Below are 23431 nucleotides of genomic sequence, written 5' to 3' on the forward strand. Positions count from 1 at the left end.
AGTCCATTATTTACCCAGCTTCACCAGTGATGTATAACGTTCCCTACTAAGAATGTTGACATTTACTTGATTTTATTTCTGTGACAGAGAAATCCCTAGAGGTTGTTATTGTGAGCAAAAACTTTTTCTATTCTGACTGTTAGAGGCTACATTTAGCAAACAATAGTGTAGAAGGAAGAGGAAAAAGGATCTTTGCACTATCATTTAGAAAGCCGAAAAGCCAAGAAGGCCTTCTTTCCAGTTATTTTTTGGAGGATGCATCAGCATACCAGCTTCCCTCAGATTAATTTCATGTTATAGACGGTATTGCTACACCAACTTTGTACCCTATACCATGATTCAAACTAGTTCAGTACAGTGGGGTTAATTTATTTCTTCAAATCACACAGCTGCTCCACAATTTTGTGCTCAGAGTAAGACACAGCAAGAGATGCTTAAACACTTGCATCTGTCCCTGATTAGCTATCTTGGAAACTAATTAAGCAATCAATAAACAGAACAAGTACAAGTCAATGGCATCTCTGATAAGCATGCATGATCTTAAACCTAAAGCAACATAGTTGTCAGCAATTACAAGGAAAGCTATACCATCCTAAGGTTCATTAAGATACACTTGTACAGCTATTAAATGTCTGTCTACTAATAGATTTTGTACAATACATAAGGTGTGGGGGGGGTTGTCTCTAGCTTCACTGATGTATAGAGTAAATATCACTTAATCGTCAATAAGAAATACCAGATATACTTGTGTGTATATATATACATGAAGCATAAATAAAAGCCTTTTTTCTTAAGACTAGTTGAACACTCCTCTTAAACTTATATCAGTAGTTCTCAAGGCTTGGACCTGACGTATTTAATGTGTTGTTGCCATGGAAGCATTATGTCTCCTTCCATTGCAAAAATTATATGCCTGAACATGAAACAGAATCTGACTGATTTCAGTCTTTGAAGAAGTCCTGACACATGAGTTTGATGATGAGATTTTAAATTATCTGCTCATCTGAAAACATGTGCAGTTGTTATTTCAGCTAAACAAAAACGCAAAATTTATCACAGCACTTAATCTTATCAAGGATGTTATGTATAATTACAAGGCAAAATAAGGAAAAAACAATCCTGTCCTAACTGGAGCCCTATTACTAAAATAATGACAAAGATCTCGCTGTACTTTGCTGATCCTCCTGCAGGATCCCACGGGGCTTTGACAAACCATTGTAGCTGCTGTCTCTTGAGCTCTGGGATTGCTGGAGCCGTACATTACTATACTGGCTTGCACATATACACCATCCTTTCCACTGACATTCACCCTATTAATTGAAAAGACAGGTTCTGTTTCGACGTGACTGTCTTTAAAAAGAGTTAAGGAAGTTCTAATCACTTGCCTTTGCAACTGAGGTATTTGTGGAAGAGTTCGACGTTATTCTAAATCTGCTCCAGCTTCAGTGTTGGCAGAAGGCTAGTTAAGTAATTTGACCTTTTAAAATTTTCATCCTTCCTCTTTATAAATAAAAAATGCAATTCATATATCTGCAGCTCAAAGTTGATAGGGTTTTGCAGGTACCTAAAACTGTGCAAGCACCCAGCTGTTTTAAGGAAGAGTAGCTTATCTATGTGTTTAAATATGCTTTACAGGATACGAGAAAAGTATATTGAGACAGAGGTATCATTAATATAAGAAACCTAGCATGTTGCTTTCCTGAATTGTTAGCTTCTAAAATTCTGATCTGAATGTTACATGTGATACTTTCTTGTATTTTACACAGAAGTTAAATTGCCATCCCAGTAATTTAAAATGGGGCGCTTCTTTAATAGAGTTAATAAATGGATTAGGGTGACAATTCAGCAAGGTAGATAAGCATGTGATGGATTTAGCATCACGCTCCAGGTTAGCCACATGTCTAATATCTAGGACAGCAGGTAAAAAACAACACTTGCCTTTTGAAATAGAAGAGGTGATTGTCAGTAGGCAGAATGTAATTTTCCACGTTGAAATCTGGCCAGCACAGTGGGTGCTCTACATTGCAAACCCTTCCAGAAAGTATCTTCTGTTCTTTAATGACTACAAGCAGTCAGAAGGTTGGTTTTCTGTCTCATTTGAAATCTGGCAGCAAGCTCTCATCCAAAACACTGCAATTTTCTGAAGGTTTCAAATGACCCATATGTCCTTGTAAGGAATCATCTTTAATCACAAAGATTAATAGTAATAATAGTAGTAATAATAATGGTAATAATAATAATTAATAATAAATGTCATATTGCCAAATCTTCAGCCTTGAAAATAGCACTTTCACCAAGGCAACATCATCATTGATTTTCTATCATTTACGTTCAAATGTGATTAAAAAAAAAGTCCTTTTGTTATTTATAGGGTATTACCCTGAGCTTATTGTGAAGGCATATTTAAATGCAACATTATTATTTCATTATTTGACTTTAAGGACAGCAGCTATAACTGTCAGCACTGCCAGTTGAATGGTGATATTAAAACTTTTTTTTTCTATTTCATATTTGCCTTTTATTTTTGGGGTTTTTTTCTATTGATAAATGAAAAATCCATTGACTTTTTTAAAAAAAGCACAAAAATCCAATCTAAGACAACTTGAAAGATTATTATAATAGGGCTTTTCTTTCTACTTCTTCTCTTTCCTGTTTTTATGTTCTTCCCTCTCTTATCCCAGTCACCTCTTATGTTTCTTGATTTTCTTAATATTTTTCTTATTTTTCACCATATTCCCTTCATCTCTGCTCCCAAACTTTCTTTTCTCCTTCCCTTCTTCACCTACTTTCTATGACCTTTTCAAGTTGCTCATTTATGATTACTAAGAATCTTTCACTAATCCAAAAAGCAAATGAAGAAGTAGTAAAAATCAATAATATTAATTCTGTAGTGTTCTATGTGATTCCTTAATTAGGCTAGATGACTGAGGTTTTTATTAAAAATCTATTACATTATCTGTTTGATGGCACCCAGAAAAACACTGAACACCATGCTCTTTTTGTTTACGTAACTGCAAAGTAGAAGTAGCTCCACTGATGTGAGTGGAATAACCCTGGTATAAAATTAGAATAAATCCCAAAGTTTTACTGTTACTGTATCACTTGCAAAAACCTTGCAATATCTCATGTGAGCTCTCAGAAAAGCTTGCAAATGCAAGAGACCACTCACATGGGCAGTCGAATTTGCTTAATTGTGGCTGCTGGCATTTGTAAAGCTGCTCACCTGTGTAAACATTTGACTGATCGGGATTTAATACATGGCATGACAACATGGCATGTCGACAGGGGCTGAAAAAATAGAAGGGGACATTGTAAAGTAGGAAAATTATTGCAAAATCAAGACCATTTAGAGATTGAATTCACATCTGTTCCCACCTTGATAAACTGGTTCTTTTGGTTTTGACATATAAAACCCTATACTTATCGGTGGCTTTTACATACTATGTTAAAAACAAAATTTGCAAAACTTTATTCTCTAAATTGTCATGAATTTTCTCACCTTCAGCAAATTGCTTTTCTATATGGCCTTAACACTAGAATTCTTAATGATTAATTTGGCTAGTGATGGTGAAGAGGCTCCTTGAAAAACCTGTTTTAATACCAGCATGGTAAGACCTAACTTGTTAGTCCCGGTCCCAGAATCTGTAATGCCCAGCAGGATGTGGGTTCAAGCACCGTCCTACTGCCTGTACTATTTAATTATTAGCACAGTCCCTGACATGGTTTGTCCTGGGCAAACTAGCACCTTCCCAACAATGCCAAGCACAGTTTGGGAGATAATGTATTGAAGGAACCAGTCAGTATGGATTAGACCTGTTTGAGGACAAAGCTTAGACCTGTTTCAGGAGAAAATCTACCCCTGTAGATGCGAACTGTGCTGTGGTGGGTGCCTATCAGGCCAGAGAGAGAATTTACCAGAACTGTCAGTTCTTGGATAGGATGTGCAGACAAGCCCTTTCAGGCTGAACAATATTAAGGTGCAAAATGTTTCGGTGTTTATGGCTTTGCAACTGCTTTCATGGCCATAAATACTGAACCTTCATGACCTTACAGAGCAGTATGACACATCTAGGAAGGAACAGGCCAGGACTACATTTTCTCTGCAGTCAGGGAGAGATCTTTGTTTACAAAAGAGTACCTTAGTAATCATCTGTAGGCTGTTCCAGAAATGGAAAGGTGATGGAAAAGGTTTCTTTCCATTAAGGATTCACTCTCCATGGTATAATTAAAAATTTCTTGTGCCAGGAAGAACAAGGGAGAATAACTGCAATATGCTGGATAGGATTTTCACCTTCAGAGGGAAAAACAACAATCACAAGTTGTAACCCAAATCCAAGCCCTGTTTCAAATTGTCCTTAAAATGGGGACAATAATTCAGGTCTTCCTCCCTTGCAAGTGCCCTAAGCACTGAGCTAAAGTGTCATGGTTGCAGGGAAAGATATTCCTCCTGTATTTGGGTGCCTGCTTTTTGTACTCTAAGCGCATTTTTATCATGCATATTCACCGTACGATCTGTTATTAATTTTAATTATTTTCTGTATTAAAGGCCCATGACACTATTAGCTGACCATTAAAAGTCATCTATAGCTCATTATCAGTGATTAATCACCTGCTGTCTTATAATTAATGTTTATTAGGGGAACAGTGGTTTAATAGCTGTTCCATATTTTCTGTGCTAGTCAAGAAAACTTAAAAGGCAGTTAGAGTGGACTCTCAAAAATTTCAGTTGACATTTTTTGATAATGACTTTTAAGTCTCAGGAAGTAAACTGTCATTGAGAAGTAAATTTACTAGCTAAAAAGGTGTAAATAGGAACCACAGCAAAGATTTATTTTACCATAATGATAGTCACTGAAGCCTTAATAGACTATTTTTAAATAGGTTAAGAATTATTTAAACCACTATTTAAAAACCCTGGGGTTTAAACATTTTTTTCAAACCTTTGTTGAGAGTACTTAAATTTCCAGATATGTGAGTCTGGCCATGCCAAGATGAGGTTGCCATATTCAGCTAACAGCCTTGTAACCATCTTTCAGAAATGTTCATTCTCTTTTGTTATACATCTTGCTGGAAGAAGCCACTTTGATACTGACAGTATCAATTTTAATTAAAAACTAGAGTGATCTTTGACTCCTATTTTTTTCTATTTTTATTAGAAACATTCAGGGTTTTTTGGGGTGTTTTTTTTTTTTCTTTAATATGTACAAATACTTATTTCCACAAATTTGTGCTTTTGGTTGTGTTGTAGATGAAAAGATGAAATAACCGCTAAAGTAATGGAATTAAATATTATTTCATAGTTTCTAAATATGGAAGTAGCTGTTTAGCTGTAAGCTAAATTCAGTATTAGACAGTTTAGGGCATTTTGAAAATGCTAAATTTAAAAATCAGCAATTTTTCAGTGCAGTTATAAATCTTGTTAGGTAAAAAGGGCCACGATAGGTAAAGTGATCTCATCTGCTGAGAGGTAGTCTCCATATGCTGTCTTGAATCTCTGGGATTTGCGAAATCAGTATGCTACCACTATGGTAGCAGATGTTTAACTCTGGAGGACTTCTGAACACACTGGAGCAGCGCAGTATCACCAGCTTACAAAATATTGTGAAAATAATCTATGTTTGATATTATGAGGAAACCAAATACGAAATTTCAACCTTAACCTGTTTGATCACAGGAATTTCTTCTCAATCCCTATTAAAACATACAAATAACTATCCCAAGAGGTATATAAGATACTGACTTTGCTGTCAGTGGGTGAATTCCCCACCTACTTGTTCCTACATTGAGATGAAAATGTCTGAGCCCTACCTTCCCCAAAGCACACCCAGCTTCCTATGGGTCACAAGAGAAACAAGCGCCAACCCTCACAGATGCAAGCTCTAGCATTCTGAGAGGAGCTAGGTTTTTCCTCCTATTACTTCTGGGGAGCATTTCCAGTATCCCACTGCTTTAATGATCCAGTATCTATCTTCCCAGCAAAATTTATTCTGGGCCATTCTAGATGTATTTGTTCTACTGTCCAGCCTAAATTATATTTCAGATGTTTTTGTTTTCTTGTTTTTTTCTTTCCTTAGAGTTTGCATGTACTCTTTTACCTATACACATAATTTCTCTCCCTTATCAGCCTCCAGTTTATTGGGCTAAATGAAACAATTCTTTTCACACTCACCTGGTATCACAGGTTCTGTCTCCCTGTGATCAGTTTTACAGCCCTTAGTACTAGTATTAGTATTTTCCTTTGTTGTCCTATTAAACTATTTTTATCTCAACCCACAAATTTTTTTCTGATTCTCTCCCCCATCCCACCGGGGGTAGAGAGTGAGCGAGCAGCTGCGTGATGTTTAGCTGCCTGCCAAGTTAAACCACAACAGTTGCTGATAACATTTCTGGGATGACCCCTCTTTCTCAGTGATCTATAAATGATAAACATCTAATTTATAATTAGCGGTTTCATTAAGTAACCCCACTTTCCTGGCCTTGCCTTTTTACACTATTATAATTGAGGCCGTTTCTATTACTTCAGTCTTCAATGTCCTTCATTTCATTTATGATGTATTCCTTTGAGTTAAAATGATAAAGGATAGCCTTATGTTATTAGCAATCTCTATCAGATCTCAGCTTTTGTACAAGGGTTGTGGACTGGAACATTAATTAAAGTTGATTCTGGAGAACTCCCCGTGGGCCATTCCCTGGCATAGCAGTTTCCTTTCCTGCACTGTCTTACCACTGTCCTGTTCATTTTACCTTGGAAATCCTAGTCCCTTTCTTCTCTCACTAATATTTTTCATGTGACAGTGGTAACTTTGAGCAAAGGACTTCAAGCAAGCACCTAAATTCTGTAACACATAATCAGCTTAATACGGTTGCAGTATGCACACATTGAAAGGAATTTTCTCATTTGGAGTAGAGCCCAAATTTCTACACAATAATGACAGACTTCCCATTGTTTCAGCAGTTTGGGGATAAATCTGTAGGGATCTGTATTGCAGACTCTACTAACCATCATGTGCAAGAACTCTTAGCAGCCAAATGTGTACTTAACTACAATCTGCTCTAATGGCTTTTTCTCAGTTAAAAGCTTCTTAAGTAAAAGCACTCATTGAGACAATTCCTTTAGGTCAAAGACAGGAGGAATACCACTTCTTAACAAATATCCTGAAGATGCTGATCAGTTATTAGCTGCTGATTAGTTATCTTCTGCATTTCAACAGACACACAAATTAAAGAGCAATAGTATCACCCTACATACAAAAAATCCAACTTGTGTCTTACAAATATGTGCAGAAAAAATCTACCAGTTTTGGTCTTGATAGGCAGTTTTGAAATCAGTGAGTAAGAATGAAATTCTAATGTATTTATAAAGAATTGATATCACTGCTCTTCTACTTTAAATATAGAAAGTCCCAGAATAATCTGATGAAGTGAGTAATCTGAGACTTGTGACTTCTGCTCACTGATATGTACACAATAAATTGAGTGAAAGTTTGCCTGCAATACGGTCTATGGGTCAAATCGGTGATATTCCTTAACGCAGTAATATATATCTAATAAAAACCTTCTTATTAGTGTGAATGTGTGGTTCTCTCTACATACCTTGTTAGTAAGATTATTGTCTCTGGTCACCGTATGTACGATCTCCCTTCCTTAGAATACAGTGGTCTGGAAAGTGTGAAGTTGGGATCTTTCCTGAATCAGAGGAGGAATTTCAGCTAACATAGCACAAGGGCATGGTTTGGCCAGCCCTTTTGGTGCTTGCCAGGCTGCTGTCACATGCAATTGTTGTCTTAGCAGACAAAGCTAAAAATAAAAAAGGGAAGAAGTAATTCAGCTTTATTATGATATTTTCCACTTTTCTTTCCCTCTGTTTTCTCTTTGTCAGCTAAAGCCAGAAACCTTTCTAGCTATCTAAAGTCTTATGTTGGGGATAAGCTTGGAAGACATCTCAGATTTCCAAGTTTTGCCCACTGACTTTTTCTTTTGAAGTAAACTCAAGGCAAGCTGAGAAATGTCAGATAGTTGCTGAAGGTTATTTTTGCTATGAAATGCTAAATGTTTTTTGCTTCTAGAAGGAGGTTTAAAAACAGAAGTAATTAAAAAATTGTGCAGAACTATAAATTTATATGAGGCTATAAACATACAAATAAGCCTGCATTGCATTGTTTTTCCTGTGATATTTATGGTGTTTGAGTTTCATTTATCTTTAAATAAAAAGGAACTGTTAGCCCCAATAGAAAGGAGATTCTGCATAATCTTGAGAATAAATGGAGATCTAGGGGTTTAATGGAGAAGATGCACTTATTTGGGAGATCATGCTGCTCCCAAGTGTTAAGAACATTTTGACTGCCGGAGTAGGCCCAAGGAAAGGTCTGTGCTGGCACACGACCAGAAAGCTGAAGGGAAACTATTACACACCCCCCCCCCCCCCCACTTTAATTAAAAGAGGAATTTAAATCTAGCTATCCATGTATATTTATGAAGCAAGTAAAGCACACTGTTATGGCTTCTGAAGTTATAATAGCATGGATTAAGGCCATAATACATTTATTGTACAAATTGCATTTGATACTTAATAGTAGGGAGGATGGGAGAAAAATGTATTATACAACACAATAACAGGAACAAAAACTGTGTGTTTTCATAGTTCTTCAGCTGCTCACAGTCATTTGTGATTGCTAGTCAAGTCATCATTGCAACAGTTTTAGGGAGGAATAAAGATCACGTCCTCACCATAAAAACAGGGGAACTGAGGCAGAGAAATGCTATGACCTCTGACTTCTATAGACACAAGTCTCATGTTACATGAGTAGCCCAGTTAAGACTGTTTTCTCTGTTGCACATCTAAGCACTTAAGGAAGTACTCTATAATTTTCTTTACTTGTTGCTATACTAGAATAACAGTTAACGTATTTTGCCTTGCTATCCTGCTAAAACTAATGGCAAGATGAGGAGCAGAATTAACCCTTCTGCCAATTTCTGTGCTCTGCTATTCCTGTGGGCCAGTGGGGTGCTTGCAATGGACACAATGCTATTATTATCCTGAGATTTTAGGTGTAAACAGTCAGAGTCGGCTAAAATTTTCCTTGGGGATTTCTCTTGCTCTGATGTATCCTTCTTGTCCACTTTGACCAGTTCTTGAAGATGGTTATTAACAAGTTAGTCTATTCACCTTTTCAAGATGATATTCTAGTTTCAGAACCATTTTCATTTCATGACAGAAATACAAACAATTCCCAGTGCTTCAAATAACTCTGAGTCTCCATGGTAAAATACTGGTCTCTCTGTTTGTAGAAGAGAACTCTTATTTTAGGAATGAAACTTCCAACAAGTGCCAAACTGGGTCAGTAAAAAAAAAATAAAAGAATTAATTTCTGGTTTAAAAAGGCAGACTTTCTTTATCCATGTAATTATATTCAGGACCAACTCTGTGTTGAATAAAAAGACAACGATTAAAATTCTACCCTTCTCATTAATCTTTGTATCAATTCATTCATTATCATGAAGTGGGTTGAATATATTATCTATCACAAGTTCACATATTTCCCCCAATTGAAAGAACACATATATGAAGAATTAAATTTTCATCCTCAACCTGTGACTGTCGGTCATGTTTTGCAACACAGGTTTCTAGTATTTCCAGGCAAAATAAATATTCAACACTAGAAAAGGAAAAATTTAAACTGTTGCAGATTCAGTATCAGTCTTTATTCTGCCATCTAAATTATTATATTTTTAAAGCTTTTGAAGATTTTTTATTTGGCTATCTGGGGCTTATAAAAATCTCATAATGTTAGACAGGAACTGGCTTCACCTGAGCAGCCCTTACAACATTTTGGAAAGAAAAGCTACTGCATAAATCTATAAGCATTGGCTAACATGGTGTCACTATTCTAGTCAGAGAAGTTATCAGAAAGTGATAGCTGAACATTTTTCATATATTTTGTTGAATTTTCTTTCTATTTTATATTTCTAAATTTAAACTTTTAAAAATTACATGTTTTTGAAACATTTTTTGCTGTGTTGTGGGCTTTTTTTAAAATTGTATTTAGGAACAAGAGAAGGGAAAGACTGAGATCGGTGGTTAATGGTAGCAATAAAATCAGCCAGATAGTTATACTCAATAAGAAAAGCTATTCCAAACCAAAAAGTCTAGTCAGAATGAATTATCAAGAGGAAAACCCTTGTCATCTTTATAACAGTATCAAGAGGCACAGTAATATTCAAAGCAAAATAAGCTATATAACAGCTGGTAGCCCTACTACATCCACGTGTGAAAATCCCTGACCCTGCCTTTACATGTCCATGTTGTCCTGTAAATTTATGATCTTTATAACCAACAGGAGACAATACGACTGTTGTATGCTGAATAGCTGGCCACCAAAATCCCATATTTGACCTAATTCTTATTTTTTTTAATGAAATAAATAGTCTTTTGGAAATTTATGACTGGATATGAAAAATGATCCTTTGAAATGATAACATTAAAAGGGAATCTGTAAAAGAGACTTGCTCAGGCTTGGATGTGCTGCCCTTGACATTCATCTTCTTGTATCTTAATAAATCTACCACAGGATGTGTGCATAAGTACTGTACCAAGCCTGAAGCCATATTGCCTAAGATTCACTGGGCCTGCACAGCATGAGAAAGGGAAATTGTTACTAAAGATAAGTCTAATGAGCAATGATTCAGTCAGGGGAACAAAGAAACTCTGCTGCTGCAAATCAAAGAATCATAGAATAGTTTAGTTTGGAAAAAACCTTTAAGATCATTGAGTCCAACCATTAACACAGCACTGCCAAGTCCACCACTAAACCATGTCCCTAAGCACCACATCCACATGTCTTTTAAATACCTCCAGGGATGGTGACTCAACCACCTCCCTGGGCAGCCTGTTCCAGTGATTGACAATGCTTTCAGTGAAGAATTTTTTCTAATATCCTATCTAAACCTCCCCTGGCTACAACTTGAGGCCATTTCCTCTTGTCCTGTTGCTTGTTACTTGGGAGAAGAGACCAACACCCCCCTGGCTACAACCTCCTTTCAGGTAGTTGTAGAGAGCAATAAGGTCTCCCCTCAGCCTCCTTTTCTCTAAGCCAAACAACCCCAGTTCCCTCAGCTGCTTCCTCATAAGTCTTGTGCTCTTCACCAGCTTCGTTTGGCCTTTGGATAGGCTCCAGCACCTCAATGTCTTTCTTGTAGTGAGGGCCCAAAACTGAACACAGCACTTGAGGTGCAGCCTCACCAGTGCCGAGTCCAGGGGGACGATCGCTTCCCTAGTCCTGCTGGCCACACTAGGCCCTCTGGGTATGATTTAGGGGTGCTTGCCAGACCAGGTGGAAACAGGAAGAATCCAGACCATTTTTGCCACTTTGTCACTTTGAATGTCCACTCTAGTTTCAATGGAATAGAACTTTCTAGCACTGAAGCGAAACGAGAAATAGGATGAGCTAGTGAGAGGAAGCACCTCACCACAGGCACTTTGTTGTTGCTCAGTGGGAAACACAAACTTGAGTGTTTTCACCCCGGCATTCTAAGGTAGCCACAAACATAAATTTTGGTATGTCATATTCAAAGCTACCACTCTCAGCCTTGGGACAAATGTCAGCCCCTCTCCCTTTCATCCAGTGAATATTAGAGTAGTTACGTGAAGTATAACAGCTTCCAAAAGGAGAGAGGAAACGTATATCGACAACAAAGATGTTTTATTAATGCAAAATTATGCTGCAGTGTCAAATTGTTCTTATTCACTGCATTTTGTATCAATTATACTTTGCTTTTCTTTTGAAAAAAAAAAAGAAAAAAGAGGTTTTGGTGCAATTTGGATAGTGGGGTTTTTTGTTACACTTGTGTATTCATGCTGAGTCATGCTTTATCCTCCATACTGACTAGAGCAGAAATTTGGGGTATAGCTGAGACCTAAGGAAGAATCAATCATTTACTCTGCAACCTGAGGGCTGAGGCACTGATGTTTGATATGAGAATCCCCAGAACTGTGCCTGTTTGCAAGATATCTGGAAAGGAAAATGAAAGTCTGATCCGAGTAGCTCTGAAACATTCACTTAATTCTCCTGTATTCCATGTCAAATGAAACATTCCCCCAGTTGACTGGGGTCTCTTATTGTGCATTTCCTAAAACCTGGAAATTTCCTGACATCATTTTTTATAAGCATCATTACATTCTCCCAATTTTTTTCACTTACAAGAAGCTGTTGATAAAATGGAGCATCCAGAGATATCTATCATTGTAAATAACAAGTCTTGCACTCTTATTCTCCTCATATAAAAATCAGAGGTCATTTAACATTGGATTTGAGCTCACATTTATATAAAAAATGTTATGTTGAAGTTGATGTAATTATTTTCTCTTTGATTATTTTAATCCAAATGAAGCCCATAAACATTATCTGACTTTCACATTTGATTAATAAAATAAAATCAAGACACTGGGTCTCTATTAATTTGATGGATATCTCTTTTAGATATGGAGATTTGTTTATTCAGGAATATGTTCTTTTTTATCTGCATCATTGAACTCTTGAATTTTGTATAATGATATAAAAAATACTTTATATAAATGTCCATAGATAAAGGGTAGGATTCAACTCACAAATTAAGACATTTAAATTAGGTGCCCACGTGTAGGTTCTTGTTTATGCACTAGGTGTCTAGGTATCCATTATACACAGAAAACAGAGCTTAGATATATATTAACATCACCTTACAACAGACCTACATTTTGTCAACAATTGCATCACCATTGGGTATAATGATGGTTTAGACAAGCATTTTTATGTAGATGCCTAGTGAAAGATTCATTTGCTTAAACATAGTTATATAGTGTCATAGGAGAAAATCTGGAGCATCCCTCCTGTATCCTAGCTCCATTCCAGAAAGGTGCAGCTCCCTCATATCTCCATGCTTGCTGGCATCTATAGACCTTAGTAATCTCAGATGTCTCCAGATGCTTTTGTTCAGGCAAGTAACTTAAATCCCATATGCAGATATCTTGACTTGAGTGTCTTAATCTGCAAGGTGAAACTCACCTTTAGTTTTACTAAACTTCTACTCTTTGATTTATTCTGCATATGCAGTTTTCCTGCAGACTTTCTCCCCTGAAGGATTTCTCTCCTTTTATATGGTGGTGAAGTGCTGAAGGCTAATATAAAACGTGAAATATATAGTTGCTACCAGTTTTCTCAGATAGACCAATGGTGAAGGTTCTTGTTCTCACCCTGGAAATGTGGGAGTTTCGAAAAGAAAAGAAAAGAAAAGAAAAGAAAAGAAAAGAAAAGAAAAGAAAAGAAAAGAAAAGAAAAGAAAAGAAAAGAGAAAAGAGAAAAGAGAAAAGAAAAAGCCAAACCCCCACCAGCCTTCTGATGTCCATCAGACTTGCACATTTGTTTCATTTATGTCTTTGGTTTTCTTTCACCTCTGCAAATATACCTGGGGATAGGGGGAGATATTATACCCTTCCCCACCCTCACACTAGTTGTCTTTTTTTCTGGTTGATATAAGTCCTCTGAATCATTTGAGATAGATAAGCCCATGACATAAGCACAAACCACCACGTGAGACTACATCCAGTCATTTATACATGCAAAGAGTTATAAGTAGCAGTAAAACACTTCTTGTAAGAAGAACATGTTTCAAGTTTGGGGATTTTTTGCTATGTGATGTTGTATTTAGGATATTTATAAGTGTTTCTATTTTTAGTGATATTCTATTTTTCTTGGTTTTGTTACATATTGATATGGCTTGTAATGTTTTAGGTGTTTAATAGGAGGGCTTGATTTGTTAACATCTTTGCTGTAAAATCTCCAACATCTATTTCTACTGCTTGAAACAAGGTAGAGAGTACTGTAGCTCTGAAATTCTCAGGGGCTGGGTATGAAGTTATACTTCAAAACTCTGTTTAGAGGACAGAAAAACAGAGGAAATTAGAGTCCTCTTTACCGGTCCCTAAGTATGTCTTAAGCATTTGTTTCCTAATCTGAACAGTTCATTTATTTTGTTCATTTTTTTATTTTTAAATGGGGGGCTATTTTACCAAATGCCAAGGTCAGTATTACAATAATAATAAGAAATGAGTTTTACTGCTTCTAACACCATTTACTTCCTCCTGTACTGCAGACAATATGACATTATACACTAAAAAAAAAATCTCATTCAAACAGACATTTTCTGCTTTACTGCTTGACTTTCTGTGAATAAGTAACCTTTCACATTGCAAAAAATTTTGTGGCAAATTATCTCTCTAAATAGAGTTAATACATACTACATGTCATGCTACAAAACTGAAAGTGAATAAGAGGGAGAGAGATTGCAACCTGTCTTGTAAAGGCTTATCAGTAGGGAAAAAAAATCATATATTTGTTATTGCAGTTCATTATCGCTGCTGTATTACCAGTAGTGAATGTTGTTATGCATTAAATATTTAAGCCTGGAGATTGTATTTCTATTAATTTAAGATACTGTTGAATCTCCTTTTAAGTGTTAATCTTGCCTTCTGTATCTGGAACATATTATCATATTGCTTGAAAGATCAGCAGACATTTTTTCTTTTTTTTTTTTTTTTTTTTGCATATGCAGAGTAGTGTCTGCAGGGTTGAGTTTCTCATGCTTAGGTAGAGAGCTATTGCAGCACACACACTTTCATGTCAAAGAAGCATGCCAGCCTAACATATAATTCACTTCTGGAACACTACCACAAGATAACATTGACATCAAATGCCTAGCATGATTAAAAAGAAAACTAGACCCTCACAATTCAAAATGAAACTGAACCGCTGGCTGTGGTATGCTTTGCAAGCAAATCTCCCTATGTGTAGCCTGGCTCTTCAAAGTTTCTTGACCCCCACATCAGCATGATTTCTTAAACTGACATAAAATAAAGAAAAACAAGGGAGATGTACAGTCAGACCACAGTCATCCGAGCACCCACAGATGCAGTCAGATACATAACAGCATGTAAGAATTAGCTGACATGGATTGAACACAAGTGGGAATTAGAAATGTAATATAATCAGATATTTTGAGCATTCTGCTATTGGTTCTTGCTTTGTCTAAGTACTTTCAAAAATGAAGTCCTTGAACATTTTTTATCTAAATTGCATCTGAAAGAGGATGTGACAGCCAAATCCAAAGAGGGCTTACAATGTGAGTATGACAGAATATAGGTATCTATAATCAAAGCACTTATCAAGCCTTGATTGCTGCTTCTCCGTTACACAAGAACTTCTGTAACTAGATCTGGTTTCAACATGAAAACCACCATAAATGCCTACAGCTCTCACATACTCCCCCACATGAAGCCTAGAAGCACACTTCTCCTTGTTCCCAGAAACTCTGTCAAAAGTAAATCCTGTGTTCTGGAAGAAGGAGGTTTGAAATTAGAAACAACAACAAAAAAAAACCTCCCCAAAATAATATGGGCTTAATTATTATTATTATTATTATTCCCATACATATGGCCAGTGCCTTTACATAAGATGAGGTAAGTGTGAATTCCCAACCAATATTGGGCCAATATCTAGGCTCAAAAAGTTGGACCAGATGATCTTTGGAAGTCCTTTCCAACCTGAGCTATTCCTATTCTATTCTAATCTTTTCTATACCTATTCTATTCTTCTAGTTCACTATTTTTTATCAAAAGTTATTGAATAAAATGCATTACTAGTCTTTTTTCTGAGCTGCAATTCCTGAATGCAGAGAGTGCCTACCTACAATTCCAAATGAGGCCTAGGAGAGAAATGAAACTTAACACAATTTTATCTATCTTTGTGGCTGCCCCAGTGGGAAGCCCTGCAGATCAGGGAGCATTTATCTGGGCTGGTTTTTATGTGTCCCTCTTTGAGGCATCTAACCAGGTGGGGCCATGTGACCTGCAGCTCTCTATCATCAACGCCCAGCGTCCTGTACTGGGAAAGGGGCTGCACTGCTCTTTATTGTCTCTTTGGCTGCATCCGGCCCTGTGTTTAACTCTTCCCAAATGCTGCCTAGGGAACATTTACTCAGTGCACTCTGGTTTTGCGCAATGGATCTCGCCTCAGTCCCTCAGTTCATGTCTACATGATAAGCCATGGACCTTCAGCACTTGGCTGAATTGCAGGTGTCCTGCTCACGGACTTGACTGACTGCGCAATGGCTCAGCGCAGTGTAGACCGTATGTGCAGGTTTCTTCTCAACACAGCAGTGCACCGGAGGGTGACTGCACACAGCCAAACCTTACACGGACACTGAGCCCAGCACTGTTCACACAATTCATACTTAGACCCAGCCTTAGGGATTTAGAAAACATTGACCAACAGGATCCATTTCATGTTCTTCCCTTTCTTTTACCGCCATGTCATTTCCTCCAAGAATAAGCCAGAGCTATGGCTTATTCTTGGATAACAATGTCTCGTATCCTATGCTAAGTCTCTTAGCAGAATATTTCTGAAAATTATGGTGGCGGGGCCTGGAGACTGAGGAGTTGGAACTATAAACAACCAATAATAAAAAGTGACACATGACTGCTGGTAATAAAATATAAGAACAGAACCCTAAGTATCCTAAACCTTATAAAGTTCTTTCAGGTATTATTCCTTTTGCACTTTACTGCATCAGTTAAATGGCAAGGAACTTATTTCAAGAAAAGATGTATTTTTTTTCCTGCAGAGTGCATTTCAATTTCCAAGAAATCTCAAATAGCTTCAAGTTGTGAATTCCTAATCATTGAATCCAATATTTTTCAATCATAACCCTAAATGAGAACTCAGATTATTTTGGTGGTTATAGTATGCTGTGATGCAGGGAACATAATCATAAAAGGAGAGGTACACTTTTACTCTGGGTCTGAATTTTAATAAATGGTTTCAACAGAAACATATTCATTACCATGATAGTTGTTTTCCCTTCTCTACATTAAACTCCAGAACTGAACTATTAAATAAGTCAGCTTATTGAAATGCTGAATTTATCCTACATTAAGCCAAACTTGTTAATTGCTTACCAAACTAAGTAAAACATTCTATAAAGTCTTGTTTCCCTATAATCCGATTTCCTATAAATTTAACAGACTACTTTATTCTCAACACAAGAGCATACTAGAGGAGAAAGAGAGTCACAAAATAAAGGTGACTTTTATTGTTGTTTTTAGCTAGCTGTAAAATTCTAATACTACCTCTCTATTAATATAGTAGGCAGTAAACAGCTTTCACAAATGTTCTAAGAGCAAAGATTTTATACAACAACCATTACCACCAAAATTTAGAAGAATATAAATTATAATATAATTACTTAACAGATTGGTAATATAAAGACTCTTCACAAATAAAAATTGTTAGATTTAGATCTATAATATATAATAATTTCTGATACACGTGACATGTCACACAGATTTCCTCTTAGATAATGGTTTGATCCCCCCCCCCGAAATCTTACATCCATAGATAGTGAAAAGCTGCAATAATATAAGAGTATAGCTTGTGTCTGTGCAGTTTTTAAGCTGAATTCTGAATGCATTTATTCATGTGTCAAACTTCTAAAAAGTTACTAGAGTGCTCTTGAAAATTAAGCACACCAAGAGTCATACTGATCAGTAAAATTATGTGTTCAAAGTTCAGTACACGAAGACAGTTTTGTGCATAAAACTGTTCCAGAATATCCAAATGTTTATGTAGGTTTGGGACGAAACTTTCTCACAGATTCATAGGTCTGTGAATGTAGTATAATTTAGCATAACTCTATACAAAAATCACAGGAACTATTTGTTGTATTTCACTTTAGCTTTGCTTATTTTGATCCTTTATTACACAGCTTTACATTATTATTAATTAGATTCTGTTGAAGTAAATTGTCTTCATTGCTGTTTTATGTTTAAGTTCTATCATTATGGATCATCACTACTTCTATGAAAATTATCAGTAAACAAATACTAGTTAATTGGTGACCACCCATATTTTTCAAATAATATTATAAAGATGTCATAACAGTGAAGTTGTAGTGTTCAACTGCACTAGATTTCTTTACATAAAAATAATAATTAGAGTGCTTGATACACGTTAAATAGATTAAAGAAGTCACTTTGATGGTATTCAACCATTGCTAATCAGTCTGTGCTATTAATTAAAACTTAATGACCTGAATCTTTCTGTTATTGACAAAATGTGGTTTATAATTACACAGGAATTTAAATAACATGGCTAAAGTAATGCTAAAAGGGCAAAACCTCAAGCGTTTGCTTACTTACAGAATGAAGCAAGTTTACATAATTAAGCTTGTACTTTTAATTTATAACAAACTTGGTAAGCTTTCTCTTTGCTTGGTAAAGCTGATCACTTTATATACTTTTGTAAATCAATCCAGCACATCTACTCTATGGAATTTTAGTCTATATGTAGCAGATCCAATGGAAAGTGTTTTATAAGTCATTGCTTAAATGGTCACCAGGTCATAAATTTCAATTCAATTAGCTTTTTAATCTAACATATTAAGTCTTGCAGGTCTAGTCTTAATGTGCAATAACATAATTCTTTTAAATATAAATTATATCATTTCTATTAGAGAAAAATAGGAGATACTGCCCTTGAAAACAGCTGTTTGCCACTACTCTAGCCGATAGTATAATGTTTAAGTGAAGACTTTTTCTAGTTCTACAGTGAATCTGAAGAATGAGACAAAATTGTTTCCATCGGGTCTTGCATTTTCACCACATAACACTTTCAGGGTCTGCTCCTATGATGTGTGAGGAGCCAAACTGCGAAGGAGCCCAGACCTCCTACCTGTGACCTTCAATACATCTTTTTCCTGTGACTTGTTACTGCTCCCTTCTTCCAGACGCTACCTCCTCACAGCAAAGACTGATGGTAACCCTTTCCCCCCAGGGCACGGGGCTGGGCAGAGGCACAGGTTCCCAGCAAGGTTCTGCTGGCTCCATCCTCAGAGGTTTCCAAGCCCCGACATGGCACAGCCCTGAGCAGCCTGGTCTGAGCTCATAGCTCTGAAAACCAGCTTGGACTAAGTGATTTTCTGAGCTCCTTTCTTGGTCTCCTTGGGTGCTAATAGGTTTCATCCTCTCCCATCTTTTGGTTTGGTTGGTTGGTTGGTTGGTTTGGTTTGTTTTCAAAAGTATATATATATAAATATTGCCTGTATTCTTCTCCCTCTACTTGTCCTTCAGCTTCAAATGAATGAGTCTAAATGAAAAAAAAAAACCAAACATTTTCATGGAACAGGCTCTTATTTATTAGATAAATCCAAACCAGTGAAGAAATAGAAAAAGAAATAGAAAAGTTTCACTGGAGACAGATATTATAGTTATGAGTAAAAAATTGTGAATTCTATGGGTTTTTTTCTGTTGTAAGTTATGAAAATAGAGATACTGAATATGTTGATTTTCTTCTATTTTTGTATGTAATTAAATTGGTAATAACTAATTTTTATTGAAATAAAAAATGTAAGTAAATAAAATGGTTTTTTAGCCATAAATGGAACTATCAAGATCAAATCTTGTTTTAAACAGACTAATTTTAAATTGTATATATTAATGAATGTATACATATCATGCTGATTAAAAGAAACAAAAAGACAAAACCAATCACCTTTTAAAACCTTGACTTCAGGCAAAGAGATTTACTAGAGCTAGGAACAACATCCTGAGTAACTTTGAGCAAGACTGTCAGCAGTACTGGAATAAGTACTGCTTAACTGCTTTCCAGAGAATTCTAAACCCATGTTTTCCTGTGCAAATTGCAATACAGGTGTTAGCACTTGGCCTACAGTGACTCTTGCTGCAGTTTCAACTGGACACGGTACCTTTTCTTCCTATTGCAGACTTTTTGTTCAAGGTTAACTCAAACTGTTTCTTTAGAGATGTTGCTTCAGATTTAGGTGCACATCTATGGCTGGTGAAATCATTCTTTAGTGTGGTATGTGGCTTTTGAAATATTACTGGGAAAAGTAATGTGGCACTATCAAGCACTGTTTTAGGGCTAGATTCCTGTTGACAGCCCCCCTCTTCAAGGAAAACTGGCTGCCAGGGGCAGGCAATTGTAGCTGGCTCTTGACATTTCTTCACTTTCTACTCTTTCTTCTAGGTTGCACAAATGGCAGATTAAAATATGAGCCTGATCCATTATTTATTTTGATAAAGTAATCATAAAATCCACGCAAATCCTCAGGTTCTACAGAACGCATAAAACCAAGAAAGTTTGTCAAAAGTTCCAGTAAGGGAAAAACTGAACTTGCAAATTTATACACAAGAAACAATGAAAAGAAAAAACAGTTAACAAGAACTAGAACAAAGAGACACATTAGGAGATAAACTTTATAAGCAGCCAACAGAAAAAGTTGTAAAATTATTATAACTTTTTTTTTTTGCTCCAACTAGATTTGTCCAAGAAATTCCATTATATAGATATTTTAATCTGTGGTGTTTTCGTCACTATTTATTTGCTGGTCTTCTAGAAAATAATGACTTGAAACTATGGTCCAACAATCTACTTTTATAAGATAAGGTTTTTTCCCTCTAGCTTCAATAGTGAAATTAAGAAAAGGATAAAAACCCCACATTAAAACTTTTCCTTCCTCTTTATTAGAAACATTAATTACATTCTGTCATTGTTCATTGCTCTAAGTACTGCTATTCATCTATAGTCAATTCTATTAAGCATTGGTGCTTTATGCCAATAAAATATAAATTATGATAGAATAATCTTAAGAGGATGCAATGTGTATACAAGGGTATATGGGCAAAATATTATTAATGTGTTAATAACTAAGCACTCTCACTAAAAATACACATATTGGAAGTAAAAAATAAAGGCACTGTAAATACCAAATATTTCATTTGTAATGTCAGCACTTTTCACTTATTCAGTTAGAAGGCATTCCCTCAAGACATGCAAGAAATGCAAAAGTATCTGTATGAAAGCACCACTGTATACCTGACAGTTTTAATCATGTTGTGTTTGAGATAACCTATACATTATAAGTAATCTCCTGTTAAATAAATACAAAATTAAAAAGAATGTTTTCCATTGTATAATACAGTCATATTTAACCTTGAAAAGATACTCAGTTTCTTATTAAACCTTACAAAAAATATTTATCCCAAGTTTCAGGAAAAATATTTAACCCAAGTTTCAAGCTCCTTTCCTTAAAAAATTTGAGTATGGAGGGATGGTGAAACATTCCTACTACTTTAAGAGTATCAAACATTTCAAGTCATTAAATGAAAGTAATGAATCAATACATGTTCTGGCATTGCTCATTAATACATCACTGAAGTTGAGATTTATCCTTACATTGTAGGACCTAGAAAAGAAATATCCTTCATAATTAATTAATTGAAAGACATATGATGTTGGATTGCTAATCTGCAAGTAACAGTTATTCTCAACAAAGTATTTTTTAATTGGGTCAGAAATGAAAACTGAATCTGCTGGCCAAAGTGACCTATTTTTTGCCTGTAACCACAATGGAGTTACTCTCTTTCTTTGGCGTGTAGTTTCATTTAATTGTTTTAATGACACAGTTAATTTTGCTTCTATCTCCATGCATATTTATGCCCTGAAAAAAATGAGATGCTAGAGCAGAAAAGAGGCTATTTAATCTCTCTGAAGGTCTAGACTTTTTAAACCACTTCTATAGCAGGAAGCTGCAGCCTCTTTGAGCACAGAGCGAGGGTCATCCTGGGGTCTTCTAAAAAAATGTTCAGCATTTATTAAGTCTTTTAAATTAAAAATACAGGCTGCTGACAGGAAGCTCAAAATTTGCAAAAATCTAGGTAAGGTGTTCAGCTTAGTGATGCTAATTTTCTCCTTCCCAGAGGCTCAGAGAAAGGAATTGCCACTGATTGGCATTATCTGCTAGCTATGGAAGGTGGGTTCCAAACACCTTTACACTGTTTTTCAAGATTTTTTGTTATTTTTATTCCAAGCATTTAACTGACTTTGACTGCTTAGGAAAATCCCATTTGGAGAAATCTCTGCTACAGAGAGAGACATTTCAAGTAGCTTTGACATTTCCCTGTTAATTCTATAGTTCAAACGTGAGATGAAATTTTGCATTAACACAAAAAAGTGATGTCAGAGCTCATTGTAAACAAGAAACATTCAAATGTCTTCCACAAAGACGTAGAGCCATTTCATACAGTTTTAAACTGGGGCCATGCAACAGGTCAAAAACTAATCTCAGGGCACTCATTATCATTCATTCGCAGTTCACTTTTTGCCAAAATTCTGCTCAATGTTTCTGAAAGGTGGCAAGGCACAGAGATTCCACTGCTCCATTACAGGAACCCATAATAGGCTTCAGAAAATACAGTTTGAGTATACGAGCACTGAGTGTCCGGATGATTATATATGCTTATTTCTGCTGCCACCGACAGAAGGAAGTTTGCATTCTGCAGTTATCAGTTTAAGATTGTACAGGTTGCATGAGATGGAGCAGAATTCATTAAATTTCAAAGTCAGAGATACCCTGTATAATCAAATGGAACTATTTTGTAATGTCAGAGTTATCATACAGAAATAATTCTTCTTTGTCACCCCCTTTACCCTATTTCCTGCCAATTTAGACCAATTAATCAGTAAAATATTATTAAAATTCATTATCCAAATCTCAAGTATAAATGTCACTATGGAAAATAAAAGTATTGAGAATTGCTAAGAACAAAACAAGCTATCCTTTTATGTTTGTCCCATGCCCCCTAACACCTCTGCTAACAGGTATATGTGACTTTGAAGAGTTCACTGCACAAAAAAAATCTCATGTTTTTTCCTGGCTTGCTAAATGGACATTTTATTTATTTTCAGCTCTGTAAAAGAGAGGATAATATTATTACTGCCTTGACTGTCTGCTTTTTCTTTCACATCTAACTCCAATTTGCGTTTCCTATACTGGTTCCTTTGGAAAATGAATGGCAACTTCCAAGAAACACAAAGCATTCTTTATATGCAGTAATTTTCATGCCATTTTCCAGGAAACATTTAGACAAATCAGAGAGACAATCTATGACCAACTTCCTTGCTAAATCTTTAGAAAATCCTACTCCAGGTGATTTTTCTTAAAGCAATAACTATATCTCTTGAATATGTATTTCAAAACAATCAGGTTCCACTCATCCAAAATAATTTTCTCATTTTATGCACAATTCTTACTAATTGGATATAAATTATTGGATATAAATTATCCAATTACTTCAAGAAATACAGTTTCTAGAAATATAATTGTCCAAGTGATGACAAATAATTATGTTAGTTAATTATCCTTGTGTTCCTCCTGATTATTCCCATCCATTTCCCAGCACACCCTTTCTCCCCTCCTACCTGATCCACTGCGATTTTCCTTCTTAGCCCTGAGCAGACAGCAGAAAAGGAGTCCTAAGGCAGCCCAGACAATTTGCTGTTGACCTAGAGAGGGAGGGTTGTTTTCAGAAACTCTACCTATATGT

General features: G+C 35.9%; 1 protein-coding gene across 9 annotated transcripts in view; it reads right to left on the minus strand.

Moving 5' to 3' along the window:
• RALYL (RALY RNA binding protein like) overlaps positions 1–23431 on the minus strand; it is a 391973-nt gene that overhangs the window by 322051 nt on the left and 46491 nt on the right. Inside the window, exon 3 of one of the 9 annotated variants that reach the window (XM_054817861.1) lies at positions 23307–23390. The exons of the other annotated variants lie outside the window; for them this stretch is intronic. The gene's annotated coding sequence lies outside the window, so the exon portion shown is untranslated. The remainder of the gene's footprint in view (positions 1–23306; positions 23391–23431) is intronic. 9 annotated transcript variants of the gene reach the window in all.

This window comes from Grus americana, chromosome 2 (assembly GCF_028858705.1).
Source record: "Grus americana isolate bGruAme1 chromosome 2, bGruAme1.mat, whole genome shotgun sequence".
Taxonomy (NCBI): Eukaryota; Metazoa; Chordata; class Aves; order Gruiformes; family Gruidae; genus Grus; species Grus americana.